Below are 12,662 nucleotides of genomic sequence, written 5' to 3' on the forward strand. Positions count from 1 at the left end.
GATCTCAGTTCTAAGTTCCGTTTCCTTTCTGCCCTGCTAGACATCCTGAAGGTATGAAATGCAAAACTTCGAGTATTCCTAGAACTGGGGCAGAGTGGGTGGGGATGGAGGATGGGTTTTCTTATTGGATTAACCTAGCTGTGTGTGATTTCAGAGCCAGAGTTAATTATTTCTTCTCCTGTAGGCAGCCTTGGTCTCCTTTCCACGAGTAGCCTTGATGGTTGCTAAATAATTCTCCTTTCTCCTCTCTCAATGTCCTACTCGGAGCTCCCAGAGCAGGTTGGCGCGTACCACCCTGGGCTCCTGACTCTGGCTGTCTCCGTGTGTAGTTTCGGTAAAATGAGACGGACGATCCCAGAGCGCACCCTCTCTTTATCGTGTTAACCCCAGTGGTACCAAGAGGCACCTGACATTCTGGGTATGCTAATAATTCAGTGCCAGCAAGTTTCTGTTATCCTCCAGTTGTAATTGTTAACTTGAATGGAATGCAAAACCTCTGGTTTGGAGCAGAGTTGGTTTTTACTTGGGGAATCAAGAAAACAGCGAGTGCGGTTGGTTCATTGCGCAAGACAGTTTAGGAAGACTTTTTCAAGTTGCATTTTCTCTAATGAATCGAAATTGATGGGAAATGTACAGGGGCTCCTGGGTCTGCCACAGGCGCTTGGGTGAACTCTACCTTTTATTAGCTCTTGCCTTTGACACTTTTTCAGTTTAGCAAGCCAAGACTTGCTTGGGGATTAGAACAATGGCTTATCATAATGCCGCTTTCACACACACACACACACACACACACACACACGCGCAACTAGTCAAGGTTTATTTCTGCAAGCCCTTCCTGCTAGCCTAGCCTGCACTCCCCCCTAAGTTTGGAATTTTTTTTTTTTCTCTCTTAAGGGGAAGTGTAGAAATGATTCTGCCTGTTGATTTGCATTATTGTGCATCACACGATATCTTTGCAACCCTTATATTGTGTTCTGTCCATGGTGTTTGCTCTGAGGGTGGGACACAAGGCTGTTTAGTGTCTCGTAAAACATTTACCAAAAGCACTGAGCCATGGTTTTGAAGGGCATTCCGTTGCCAGAGTGTGGGAGGAGAGAAGCCGGGGAAAGAGAGCTCCAGGTGTGTGGTAGGTACATTGTTTCGTACTTTCGTGTTTATAAATATTTAGAATTTCAGGTTATAAACAATCTGGGTTGCCTTCGGCTGAAGGGGCAGAAATGGGGAGGGGAGGAGAGAGCAGTGGCAAAAATAATGGCTTTGCAAACTATTTTTCGGTGCTCAGAGTCCCTGGATCATTGTAAACCTTCACTTTCGGTCAGTTGTTTTCGGTTTTGCTCGAGGGACTTGGGTGTCTCGGGGAGCAAGGTGAGGTCTTCCGGGGCTTGAGGTTTTCCAACGGTCTGAATCAAATGGTAGCATTTGCTTTAGCAAAGAATTCGGAACCAGGTGTGGTGTTTCTAGGAGGCGACCTGTAACCTTGTGACTTGCACTTTGGTGTGCCCCATGACTCATGCCATTAATAGCTTTTGCTAAATGGTGGTTTCTGGTTTCATGAACATACTCTTAAGCTTTCTTTCTTCTCCACCTTTTCTGTTGAATTTTGACAAGATACCAGAATCATGGTCAGCTGGAAAGCTTGCTTCTTTTCCTCAAATCTGTGTTTTTAGAACATGTTCCCTAGGAACAACTGTATACAGTTCATAGATCATTTTTGAAAAACTAAGGATTAAATACTTCTTGGAAATACTAAATATTTACATTCTGGCTTTTTTTTTTTTAACCAAAAAAAAAAAAAAAGAAGAAGAAGAAGAAGCTAGAATGTAGTACATAGGATGAAAATGAGTACATAGGATATGTACATAGTACATGAGTACTATCCTATGTACATATCCTATGTACATGAGTACATAGGATAAAACTAGAGCCTTAACCGAGTATTTAATATTTGATCAATTATAATAATGGTTTCCTCAATACACATACCTGCAACCATGTTATTAGTGACTAAAACCCAAACAATAAATAGGAAAAATCTAGAAAAAGGTTAGCTCTGAAAGATGTCTATAATGCCCAGTTCCTGAGGAAAGGAATCACGGTATAATATAGGCACTATAACAAACATGGGATCTTTGGTCCATTTGCCCATGTAGTAGGTGACGTAAGTATGAAGACAGAGCTAAAACGAAGAGCCCACTGATTATGGGGGGGGGGGGGAGTGATTTTTGGACGTTTTGCCCAGTGACACTGGCAGTAAGAAGCCAACAGTCTTTCTTCTGACAAGTTCCCAGCCATTGCAAAATGGCTAGAAGAAATGATTGTTTCAGAATTAGAGGGAACTTCCTTCATGGGGAAAACTTCACAGTGGCTTTGTGTATTTAGGCAAGTAGGACCAAATCTAACAGCCATGGGGGTCAAAAGACCTCGAGTTCATTCCCCTCGGAGGTATCAGATTTGATCATCTGTGTACACGTATCACAAAATCAGGTTTAGCGGCGAGTTGTTTTACTACCCTGACGGCTGAAAGTTTGTGTAACTTTCAGCGAGTGGTTTAACTTTTTCTTACGACCCTTTTAAGAGTCTGAAACAGATGGAAGAATCCTCGCTGTCTGCCTGTCTGTCCCACAGTTGCGCTTCGATGCTTCTGGGTCTGGGAAACTTTCGACCACCTGTGATGCCAGAAAAATCCAAGTAGAATAGGAGTTCGTGCATGAATTCCACGGAGTCTGAACTAGATGGGTGAAGCTTTATGTTTGAAATCTTATTAGATGAACCAAAAGACTCTGGGAAAAAGTCTAAAAATGTACCATTTCCAGATACTTGTCATTCCTCACTTAAAATCATTGGGAAAAAACCTTATTTGGTGGAGTTCCTTCGTTCAGCTTTTTCAGGTTTTTAGTTCCAACGACCTACCAAATTTTAGAAACTTTGATCACCAAAGGCTACACACGTAGGGTGAAGACCTGAGTAAATTGGCTCTTACTCTTGTCATTTTAAACGTGCTGCTCTTCCATGCGACGTGATAATAGTGTTTCTGGATCAGGTTGGTTTTGGAAGAAGGTGCATCGTTATGTGGTCTCTCCACAAAGGTGGTTGTCATCCTATCTTTCTATCCCTTAGCAAGTTCTGGATTTGTAATATGTCATGAAGGTGACCTCTTCAGACATAAATTAGGTGGCAGTTTGCAACATTCGATAAAACCCAAGGAGTCTTGGCTGTTTTCTCATGCTGGGGCCCGGCTGTCCCATGGAAGTGTGCATGGGTGACAACTACATTTCCAGATCGCTTTGGGGGACTCTACCAGAAAAGTCACCTACATAGGCACTGGCGGTCAGAACTATGCAGGCAAGCTGGAGAAATCATCATAAAAATTTGGGCTATTGCTATTTGGGGCTGGTTTTGTTTTGGTGGCATGAAACTGAATATATATAGGTTAGCTGAGCAATGAGTAAAAATTATTCGCTTGTCTGGTAATTCAGTGTCTTTAAGCAAAAAATAGTCCTCGAAGCATAAATGCAACAGGGCCTCACTCAATGCCTGTTGACTCTTGATTTAGGCATCTTCTGATAAAATTCCCAGTTTCCCAGTGCACAGTAATTCAGAACGCCGGCTTCTCTGTTGGCTCACGATCATTAAGCGTACACTCATTCATTCAGCTAATACTTACTAAGGTCTCACTCTGGGCTTGTTTTTCATCTCTCGGTTCTTTTTTTTTTTTTTTTTTTTTTTTTTAAGATTTTATTTATTTATTTGACAGAGATCACAAGTAGGCAGAGAGGCAGGCAGAGAGAGATGGGGAAGCAGGCTGCTGAGCAGAGAGCCCCATGCAGGGCTCGATCCCAGGACCATGAGATCATGACCTGAGCCGAAGGCAGAGGTTTAATCCACTGAGTCACCCAGGCACCCCAATCATCTCTCAGTTCTAAAATGTCACTCCAGACCTCCTAGATTAGGTCCTATGCTTCCCCCTTTAAGACAGTCATCACATTTATTTTATACTTGACTTCTCTGCTAAAATTAAGTCCCATTAGGTCATGGATCATGAATGGCTTATTCGCTATGATTATCTCCAGTGCTTAGTACATACTGGGCGTTCAAAAAATAGGTGCCAACTTTATGAGTAAAGGCATGAAGGAAAACAAAGGAGAAAGATCGGGATCCTCAGAGACAGCCAGGTGACAGTAAGAAATAGCAGGGAAGGGACAAAGACTCCTGTCATCAGTATAGAAGCAAAGGTCCTGAAGTTACTACTTAGTCTCAGCCCAGCTTGCCCAGGTAAGTTTCTAAGGATAACCTTGGTTCACCAAGAGGAATGTGCACAGTTGTGTCTGTTTAAAATGATAGCAAGGACTACAAATCATTTCATAAAGTATTCTTGCTTAAAGGAACAAATTCAATTACTTGTAAAATTTTATATATGAGTATTCTTTAATTCTACCATTGCAGAGGTATCAATAAGTACATTTATCACCCATGACAATGTAAAAAGAGCCTAGAAGAATGCACAAGAGAGAAACTTCCAGGTGACAAGCTTAAGTCCAATAAATGCTTTGAAGAAATATTATTTTAGGGCCACTTGGCTGGCTCGGTCTGTGGAGCATGCAGTTCTTGATCTGAAGTGACGGGTTTGAGTCCCTTGTCGGGGGTAGAGATTACTTAAAAAATAAAATCTTCAAAAAATACTATTTTCAATATTAGTGATTGAGGTATAACAAAGGCAGTAAACTGCACAACTCTTTCAGCTTGGTAAGTTTTTACTTATATGCACCTGGGTAGCCACCCCTCAGATCAAGGTACAGAAACTTTTCAGTATCCCAGAAGACTCCTTTGTGCTTTTCCTCAGTCAACCCCCGTGCCTCAAGATCACCATTATTTTAACTTCTTTTACCATACATTAGCTTCAGCTGTTCTTGAACTTGCTAACAGTGGGATCATATGTGTTCTTTTGTTCTCTGCATCTTCCATTCAGTCTGGTGCTTGGGGCATTTGTCCACATTGTTTCACTTTATTTCTCATTGCTGGATAGTCTCCCATTGTCAGAACAGACCACCATTTAATGAGTTTTGGGGGAATTAAGAACGTGGCTGTAGTGGCTGAGAATCATTCCCTTCATGTGCCAGAGCTTTCCAGTGAAGGGATCGAAGAAAGGGTGGGGTGGAAATGTTATCACCTGAAAAGGGTAGACATAGAAAAGTCGGTTTCTGAGAGTCTGTTTACCAAGGGCTCTCCCTGGGCTGTTTACTTAACCTATGCCATCACCCTGGGAGGTGACTGCCACTTTTGTACAGATGAGGAAACTGAGCTTAAGGGAAGTTTCATGACTTCACAGTTGGTCTGAACTGAACAGGCTCACTGCTGATGACATCGGGGCAACCCCATCCTGCCGGAGACCACACCAGACGTGCCACCTCATTATTGAAGACTTAGCTCTTATGCAATCGGGCGGGCGGGTATCTCCGGTTGGAGCCTTTACTTATACATACATGTTTTTGCTTATAAAGAGTTTTTCTTTTCACATGCATGCAGTGCATTCTAAAGTCTGTATTTGACAACTTTTGAGGGTTTTGTTTTTTTTTAAAGATCGGGTTTAAATGTTTATACGTAAAAAAACGTTCAATTACCCTAAGAAAGGTAGATGAGTTTCAAGTCAGACTTGCTGAGAAATTTCCTGAGAGACAAAGTTCATGTCTTTCAAAATGGGATCAGAAGTACTTTGCTTTCTAACTCACACAGGGTTCTACGTGCTGATCCCGTGGGTGTCAAAGTCTCTTGATTCGACTGAATATCTTGGAGGTATTCCAAGGGACGCCTGGGTGGCTCAGTCAGTTAAGCGTCTGCCTTCGGTCAGATCATGATCCTAGGGTCCTGGGATCGAGCCCTGCATCAGGCTTCTTGCTCAACGGGAAACCTGTATTTATTTCCCTCTCCCTCTGCCTGCTTCTCTGCTTGCTTGCGCGCGCGCTCTCTCTCTCTCTCTCTTTGACAAATAACTAAATAAAATCTTTAAGAAAAATAAAATAAGGGGTGCCTGGGTGGCTCAGTGGGTTAAAGCCTCTGCCTTTGGCTCAGGTCATGATCCCAGTCGAGCCCCACATCGGGCTCTCTGCTCTGCAGGGAGCCTGCTTCCTCCTCCCTCTCTCTCTCTCTGCCTGACTCTCTGCCTACTTGTGATCTCTGTCAAATAAATAAAAAATAAAATCTTTAAAAGAAAAAGAAAATAAAAAATTAAAAAAATTTCAAGATGTAAAATATACTGATTTTGTGTGCGAGAAAGCTGAAATAGAGAAGCTGATGTCACATACCTGGTGAGTGAAAGGCAGATTTTCTGCCTCCACTGTGCCCAGCGCTTCCCGCTGGCCCACACTGCCAGCCACACGATGTTTGGTGAACAGCCTCAGCCATTAAAAACAGCGCTCTTTCCCCAACACTGTGGTCGGTGAGAGCTGGTCAGCTCGTACCATCTGACTGTGCCCTTACGATGTGTCAGACATTGTACCAAGTACTTTATGTATATAATCCCCAGCCTCACAATAGCTCTGCTAGCTCGGAATCATTCATCCCCTTTACAAATGGGGAAACTGAGGCAAAGAGGGCTCAGGGGCCCTGAACAAAGACACGTCATTTAGTAAATGCCAGAGTCTGCCTTCACACTCAGAGCAGTTCAACCCCAAAGTACATTCAGTTCTGCATGCCATCCCTCCTCCCATCAGAGAAAACTGTCTTTGGGTTATAATCCGTTATAATTGAGGGAACCACAGGAGCCCTAAAGCAAAATGTTGACGAGTCTTAACTCACCTCAACATACCCTCCTGACAAATGGGAACTTTTAAAAAAAAAATTTTTTTTTTAAAGATTATTTATTTGAGAGAGAGAGAACAAACAGGGGGAGGGGCCAAGGGAGATGAGAGAATCTGCAGCAGACTCCATGCTGATAGCAGAGCCCAGCACCGGCTCAGTGCAGGCCTGGATCTCACAACCCTGATGTCATGATCTGAGCCAAAACCAAGAGTCAGACACTTAACTGACTGAGTAACCCAGGCACCCCAGGCATTTTCTTTAGAACTGAACAAAAGCATGTCCTGGGTTGGACTATTATTTTCTAACTCTTACAGCTGTAAGAAAACCAGATTAGGTTGCCACGGGGTCAGGTCGTGTGTGCAGGGGGGGTCCCATCCATCAGTGAGATTGTGGGATCCTCTGACGGGAAAAGGGTGGCTATCTGGAACAGAGATGAGGTAGCCTTTCTCGCCCGAGTTTTGCACTGCTGTCTTCCCTGCTCATTTAAATATTTGTTCACAAGTATTTCTTGAGTACCTACTGTTAGCATAAGGTGTACGATGGTAATGCCATAGAGAAGTATAAACTCACTCAGTCGGACTTTCTGAAGCTAATTGCAGCATTCCTGGTTTGTAATAAAGTACCAAATCACAGTCCTATTCATACATTGTGTTAGAAATGGAAACGTGTGTGTGTGTGTGTGTGTACATGCATGCCTTATGTTTTCTAGCAATTAGAAGCTAAGGGAGAATTTCCAGATTTACTAATAATTTAAGTATTTTAGGAAACGGAATTTAAAGGAGCATCAGTGTTTGATAACAGGCGTCCTTGTGCTCTGTTACGAAAAGATTGACCACTGATTTTATAGACCGGACCAATTGTATGTTTACTAAACTGGGCAAACCTAGTCTGCTCAGTGAAGCAAGTTCAAATTGCAAGTGCACATTAGGGTTCTGAAGGGGAGGCTGGTAACAGCTCTTGACATTTGTCTCTGCTTTCTAGAATTGGAGAATTTAAAAAATAATAATAAGCATTTACAGTTCATGATATAAAATAAAAGAAGCTTGTTTTGAATTTATAAGTATTTCTCTAAGACTCACTAGTTTTCAAATGGCTTATTTGCATATGCCGTTGGATGTTAGTAAGATGTCAACTTTGGATTATGTCAAAAGCAAAAAAAAGTGTGGGGGGGTGCAGGATGGCCCAGTGGGTTAAGCTTCTGCCTTCGGCTCAGGTCATGATCTCAGGGTCCTGGGATTGAGTCCCGCATCGGACTCTCTGCTCAGCAGAGAGCCTGCTTCCCCCTTTCTCTCTGCCTGCCTCTCTGCCTACTTGTGAGCTCTCTCTCTGCCAAATAAATAAATAAAATCTTAAAAAAAAAAAAAAAAAAAAGTAAGAAGGAAAAAAAAGAAAAGAAAAAGTAAAGCCCAGAGTAAAGACCGTCCATGACGAGGGGCTATCATGTGGAGAGAGTGCAAGCTGGGGTTCAGATCTCTCTGTGTCTCTCACTTTGCTGGGCAGTCTTGGGTAAATTCCTTTTCCTCTCCATGTCTCTGTTTCTTGTGCTAACTAACGATGGGAATGGTACTGTTCTCCAGGGTGGCCATAAAGATTAGAGATGATGTATGGAAGGTGCTTAGTTCAGGGTTCTACTCAGTAAAGATTTTGTAAGTGAAGCTTAATCATCTGCTTGTGGAGAAGAAAGGAGAGAGCACTCTAGGCTTTGTTGGTAGCCCTTTGGGTGATAGCCCAAACCACTCAGGCAACTGAGCAATGGTTGGAGAGTTTGTTTGGAGATCTGTATAAACGAGTGTTTTTTGACCTTGGCTATGTACTAGAATCAGCTGCAGGATCTTTAAAAAAAACTACGAAGGCCCAGGACCCTCCAGAAAGTCTAGCAGTCGTGGTGGTGTTTTTGTTTTTAATATGTTTTAGTTCTCCAACCAAGGTTGGTATATAATAGGTTAGACTGAGTGATGGTTTGGAAACCATCCTTCCGGCTGATGGCCTTGCTTTCGCACGGTGCCCAACAGATTTATGGCCAGTGTCTTCTTAGCCCACACAGCTGCCGATCCGGTGCAAGCCTGGCCAGAAATTCTCTTAATGGGTTTTCCATGGCTTCCTGTCAGAGTTGCCTCCCCATAGATTTTGTTCTTTATTCTTCTCTACACTCTGCCTTTTTCTAAGAGGGAAGCAGGAGAAGGCAGATAAAATGAAAGGAAAGAGAGATGTGAGAATGATCAGTTGTTTCTGAATTCTTTGAGGAAATCCCAGTGAACGCCGCTCAGGTTGGCAGACAGACCTAGGAGAGACAGGCCTAGAGGCCACACGTCAGTGGTCTTGGCTAGAATCATCGCCAGAAGGCTCTCTCCATGAACACAAGAGTCTTCTGTAAGATTCTGTTACAGAGAGGGAGAGAGAGAGAAAGCAATCTGACCGCTTTTCAGAAGCTAAAAATACGGAACTTCTAGGAGGAGCCTGTTTTTATCAGAATGTCCTCTGTCATTTCTCCCTTTGAGTTTTAGCACTCCTCTTCAGAGATACGTGAGATTAACACCGTTCTTCCATTAGACCCAAAATGATGAGATGCCCTCTTTAGTCAGGGTGAAGAGGCACCGACTAAAATTTTACTGAAAGAATTGAGGAGGAAAAATGGCAGCTTTCTGCGGCAGCTGGAGAGCAGACTGGGAAAAAGTGTGGGAAGAGTGGATGGGTCCCCTGGGATTACCGTGTCACTTTCTTGGTTCCATAACCTTTGTCAATTGGGACTCTTTGGGTTGCAAGGGACAGAATTCTCGTCCCCAGTAGCTTCAGGAACCAGTTGACAAGCAAGTATCTCAAACGCAGTTCTATATGGGAAGTCCGTGGATACATAGATTGACTTAACTCAGATTCCGAAGGGTGGCACGAGACAGGATCGAAGCACTCAAAATGGGTCATCGGGATAGTTTTTCTCTGTCTGCCTATCTCTTGTCTTCGGGGTTGGTTTCATTTTGTTGTCAGTTTCAGGCTTATGGTGTTCTTGCATTTGGGCAAGACTGAGGAGGCATTGGCGATTTCCTTACTGATCTCATCGTATGCCACAGACTCCGAAGTTGGGTTACACCCTGTTCCTTGTACTACCATGGATCTACTGACGTTCAAGGTTGTTTATCTGCACAGCGAAGCCTCTTGATAACCAGTGGAGGTTTTACCATTTCAGCAAGATTTTGCTCGGAGAACACTGAGTACTTGACTTGTCTCTACTGAGAATCGAGCATGTCTTTTTTTCACCCGGGGAAGCCCATTGGCAGATATCTAGTTCTCAAAATTAGGAGGACGGGTCTGACCAGGAACCACCCATTATCATCAATATTATTTCCCTGCTTGGTTCCAAGAGCAAGGAAACCTCATGAGTAATTTATTGTGGGGGAATAAAAACAATGTGTTGTTCCGCCTTGTGTTATAGTCGTTAAGGGTTGGTTTTCCCTGCCTGGTCGTTTCTAAGCTTGTTGTAAATTCGATTTTACATCTCTGTTGCCTGGTGCTTCATAATGGAAGGGGGTCAGTAAAGATGCGTCTGATGATTGCGAAAAAAAATCCAGATTTTTTTTTTTTGAACATTTTACTGGATGTTACAATTTGGCAAAGGTAGAATTACGGGTTAAAACACACAAGATGCACCTCAGGACATCTGTATCTGCATGTATTTGTTATAAATAAATGTATTACGTTACTGTCTTTCTAGGTATTATGTTTATGTGCAGGAAGAAATAAAAAGTGAGGCCCGGCTTTCTTTAGTTGAATTAGCCCTTGATAATACCCTGGCCAGAGCAGGGAACAGTCCTGTCCAGTTTTTTGTTTGTTTGTTTTTGCTTTGTTTTTTACCTCTCTCGACAAAACTTTTTTTTTTCTTCTGAATTTCTAGGGCCCTTAGTGGGGAAAGAACTTCATACTCTTTGAACAGCGGCTATGTGCCAAGGGTTCTGTGGACACATTGTCTTACTGAAGTCTCACAGCCACACCATAAAGCCTTCTTCCTCCTGTTCTACCTTTAAGAGAATTAACACTTCCTCCTTCATGATACTATCATGGATTTGTACTATACAACCATTTATCACATTGCCTTGTAATAACTGTCACTATTTCTGTGTCTCCTACTAGACCCTGAATTTCCCAGCTACAGAGTCTGTGTCTTACTCACGTGTGTATTCACAGACCCAGCTCATAGTGGAAATCTAGGAAAAAAGAATTATTATTATTATTATTTTTACACATAGACTCCACACCTGTGTGGGGCTTGAACTCATCAGCCTGAGAGCAAAACCTTAGCTGAGATCCAGAGTTGGTTGCTTAACGGACTGAGACATGCTTGTGCCCCTACAAGTACTTTTTTTTTTTAAAGATTTTATTTATTTATTTGTCAGAGATAGAGATCACAAGTAGGCAGAGAGGCAGGCAGAGAGAGGGGGGAAGCAGGCTCCCTGCTGAGCAGAGAGCCCGACAAGGGGCTCGATCCCAGGACCCTGAGATCATGACCTGAGCCGAAGACAGAGGTTTAACCCACTGAGCCACCCAGGTGCCCCTATAAGTACGTTTTTTTTTGTTTTTGTTTTTGTTTTTTAACAATTTGGATACTGTGTGATCTTCATTTTACAAGTTTGACATTCAAGGCTCACCTAGAGTACTAAGTGGAAAGTGATCAAATCAGGTTAGTTTTTGCCCTCTTGTCTGCCGGACTCCAAAGCTTGTTTCCTTCTAAGCCATCCTGGGATATTGGAAAGCAAGGTTGGCTGGAAAGAAGAGGGTTGACCCAGGACGAGGCTATAAGGGGAAGGAAAATCATCATTTCCTGGGGCTGGGAAGGGAGGTTAATTACACATTGCTCAGTCTAGCAGTGCTCTGACCCCCAGACTCCCATCTCTAGGAAAGCACCGTCAGATACCGTGGGGGACTTCCGGCCCAGGGGGAGTGCTGAGTGAGTGGGGACCAGAGAAAGCATGTTCTTGGAAAGCTATTCCTTGTAAGAGTAACACAGAGCTGGAGCACTAAGCCATCTACCAGGCTATAAAAATACCGTTGTCCCAACCTCCTGTGTAATATTATTCTGTGTGGTAAGATTTTACCTGTAAAGTTCTAGTTGGACATGAAATTAGGGGAGAACGTGTAACATGAACATCACAGTTACCACGGCTGCATGCCGGGATTTTGTTTCTTGGGCCTGATGGTTGGTATGGGAGAAATCTGGGGTGAGCTTTTGAAATATATCCTTCTGAAAGGGCATGGTGAGTGGCAACATTGGCCATCTTTCCACTTTGACACGCTGGGTCTATCTTTCCTTCCTCCCTTCCTCATTTCTTTTCCTCTCCTCTCCTCTCCTCCCCACTTCCTTTCCGTAACAGCTTTATTTGGGATAAAATTCACATAACATATAATCCACCTATTTAAAGTATACAATTCACTTGGCTATAGAGTATTCACAGAGTTGTGTAAGCATCATTATAATCGATTTTAGAACATTTCATCCCCTCCCTAACAAATCCCCTGTACCCACTGCCAGTCATTTCCACTTTTTCCTCACCCCTCTACCTCCTGCCTCATACAACCACTAATCTACTTTCTGTCTTTAAAGATTTGCCTGTTAGGAAGCTTTCCTATAAATGGAATCAGGATAGTATGTGGTCTTTGTGACTTCTTCCACTTAAATTAATGTTTTTAAGGTTCGTCCATGTTATAGAAAGTATCGATGCTTTGTTCCTTTTCAGTGGTGAATAGTACTCTGTTGTGTGACTCTATGACATTTTATTTCTCTATCTTCTTATTTATCAGTTGATGGACATTTGTGTTATCTCTATTTGGGGGTATGATAATGCTGCTATGGTTATTCATGTACAAATTTTTGTGTGGTC

At 42.8% G+C, this 12,662-nt stretch overlaps 1 protein-coding gene across 2 annotated transcripts in view; it reads left to right on the forward strand.

Annotated features, from left to right (window-relative positions):
- Nucleotides 1–1,035: 1,035 nt before the first annotated feature.
- The window catches only part of RBM47 (RNA binding motif protein 47), a 70,721-nt gene continuing 59,094 nt past the window's right edge, over nt 1,036–12,662 (forward strand). For both annotated transcript variants that reach the window (XM_059163003.1, XM_059163011.1), the window contains exon 1: nt 1,036–1,126. The gene's annotated coding sequence lies outside the window, so the exon portion shown is untranslated. The remainder of the gene's footprint in view (nt 1,127–12,662) is intronic.

The sequence above is a fragment of the Mustela lutreola genome, chromosome 1, assembly GCF_030435805.1.
Source record: "Mustela lutreola isolate mMusLut2 chromosome 1, mMusLut2.pri, whole genome shotgun sequence".
Lineage (NCBI taxonomy): Eukaryota > Metazoa > Chordata > Mammalia > Carnivora > Mustelidae > Mustela > Mustela lutreola.